Source organism: Crocuta crocuta, unplaced genomic scaffold (assembly GCF_008692635.1).
Source record: "Crocuta crocuta isolate KB4526 unplaced genomic scaffold, BGI_CrCroc_1.0 scaffold647, whole genome shotgun sequence".
Classification (NCBI taxonomy): domain Eukaryota; kingdom Metazoa; phylum Chordata; class Mammalia; order Carnivora; family Hyaenidae; genus Crocuta; species Crocuta crocuta.
The window spans coordinates 474,335-477,086 of record NW_027531286.1 but is presented as its reverse complement, the minus strand read 5'-3'; positions in this window follow the sequence as shown (position 1 = coordinate 477,086).

Genomic DNA, 2,752 nt, shown 5'->3' with positions numbered 1-2,752 from the left:
GACTCCAGGGGGAAGAAAAGAACGTCTTATATGAAACTTCAAAAGCACAAACTTTAAGACAAAAATTAATTAGATTCCATAAAAAATTAAGAATTTCTGTTAAATGAAGAATGCCATGGACAACGTTGATAATTTAGTGGAACGATAGAAAATATTTGAAACCAATAAGAGATTAATATCTAGAATACACAAGAAAATCCTGCAAGTCAACAACAAAGAGGAGACTGCAACCACTAATAAAGATGGGCAAAAGATATGAACAGGAAATTTACAGAAGAGCAAACCCAAAAAAACTCTTCTGGTTAAGAGATCCTTAAAATAATTAGTAATCAGAGAAATACAAATTAAGGCAACAGTAATATATCACTTTACACCTATTATACTGGTAAAAATTAGCAAACTGGATAATATCCAACATTGGCAGAGTTGTGGATATACAGGGCCCCTCACGTGCTGCAGGAGGGTAGACTGGTATAGTTTCTCCACAGAACAACTTGGTACTACTTAGACAAGTGAGTTCCAGGAGTACCCTATGACCCAGCAAACTAGCAATTCCACCCTGGGTTTATATCACCCCAGATTCTCACAGAGATCCAGTAGGGCACACATAATTAACATAACGATGTTCATTGTAACCTTGTTTATAATGGTGGGGAGTTGGAGGCATCCTAAATGTCCTACATGTAGAGATGGAGAGGTAAAATGTGATTGCACACTAGGGAATATTACACAGTGGTTAGATATCACACAGCAACACGGGGTGCTTAGCGGAAAAACGAAGACAATGAGCCAAGCGACACAATTTGCATAAAATATTTACATAATTTACCCAAATGCACAATGGGCAGACCTTGTTTAGATTCACGTTAGAAGAAACCAACTGCAAAACGACTTTTTGCAACAATCTAGGGGAAATTTTAATATAAAGATTAGATAATCTTAGCATAGTGCTGATGTTTTAATTAGAGGTAGATAGTGAAGTCCTTACAGGCAAAATGACATTACATCTTGGGATTGCTTTTAAAAACTCCAGCCACACACACACACACACACACACACACACACACACATACACAGGGGACAGATAAGATAAGCAGAATGTGATAATTGTCAAAGCTGGGTAAAGGGTCCATAGGAGTTTGTCATAATATCCTGCCTCTATGCGTTTTTGAAGATTTCCCCAACAAAATATTTCTCAACATGGAAAAAGCAAATGTGCACTAGAAAGACATGTGTCGCAAGAACACAAGCAATATAATACACATTAAACTCATTAGAATCGCTGCCTGTAAGGGAAGGGGAACTGAGACGAAAACAGAGTACGAGTAGGGCTATAGATGGGGGGGAGGGGCGCAAGGGAGATGGAACAATATAAAAACACAGGGAAGATGGTGAATGAAATGAAAACTTCAGAAGGGTGAAAAGTGTTAAAAAGACATTAGTTTTGGTGACCTCAGAAAACTTAGGGAAATTGGAAAGGTGGACAGAACCCAAAACACAGCACTCAAGGGTGGGCAATAGTAGGTTCAGACTCTACATTTGAGAATAAATCTGGCCTGGAACACAGGCAAGGAAGCCAAGATAGAAAACATGAATAGTGAAGATGAGTGAAAGCTATTTCACAAATGGGTGAGGAAGTCCCTATACATGTTTTAAAAGTCTGAGTGTTGGGGGGCCTAGGGGCCTCAGCTGGTTGAGTGTCCAGTTCTTGGTTTGGGCTCAGGTCATGATCTCACGTTTTGTGGGTTCAGGCTCTGCTTGGGATTCTCTCCCCTTCTCTCTGCCCCTCCCTTGTGCATGCACCGTCTCTCTAAACAAACAAACAAAAAGTGAGTGTAGAGAAACTGGAAATGACAAAGGAGGAGGGAAGGGGAGAGGTAGGTAGAATGCAGTAGGAGAAATCATGAGTTGTTTTAAATTTGGAAGGACAGTGCCTCTTCTGAGATAGCCTGAGAAACAAACAAACAAACAAAAAAAAGAATTCCGGGAAAAAAACTTATCAAAGTAGGTGGGGAGGAGGAGAGCACTCTGGGGAATTTGTGTCTGATGGTATCAGAGAAGCTTCTTTGGGGCTACCACAATGAAGAATGGTGACTGACAACCACTCTGGCATGCTCCACTCTGAGATAAGCTGGGTCCATCAATCTCTGTAAACGTCTATTCTTTGTTCAAGGATGACAGTGAATAATCCACCTAATAGCTACTCTTTTGCCACCAGGAGGTGCCCTTGGACCACAGCTGAATTTTGAATGCTAGAAAGGGCCGGGGAGTCACAGTTGCCTGCCTAGACCTCCAGCAGCTTGGTGTGGACTTTGGAGACCCTTTCTCACCCCTTCCCTCCGTCCAAACAAGGAATTTCTCTGGGCCTCTGCACCAAGTATTCTTTTGGTGTGTTCACCACGGACCAGGGACTGTGAAGGACACACGATCAGAGCTAATACTCTACCTAGAGAAAGAAAACCAGCCCATATATATACATGAGCAAAGAAAATGTGGCTGATAAATGTAGCCTGGATAACAACGCATCTTCGAGCCTTCCCAGCTCTGCCATCTTTGGTTCTCTTTCCTCGCCAGTGGCTAACATGTTTGCAATGAAAAAAACTAAGTTACTTTTAAAGCTCTACAAAAACTGACTACGTTTGCTTAAAATATGACGCTTCCTTGTTTCTAAAATGTTTCAAAGCTACCAAAGAGGTTGGCCCGCTAAGAACCCGCGTTCAGAGGACCCAGTGAGATAACCCTTTGTCATCAG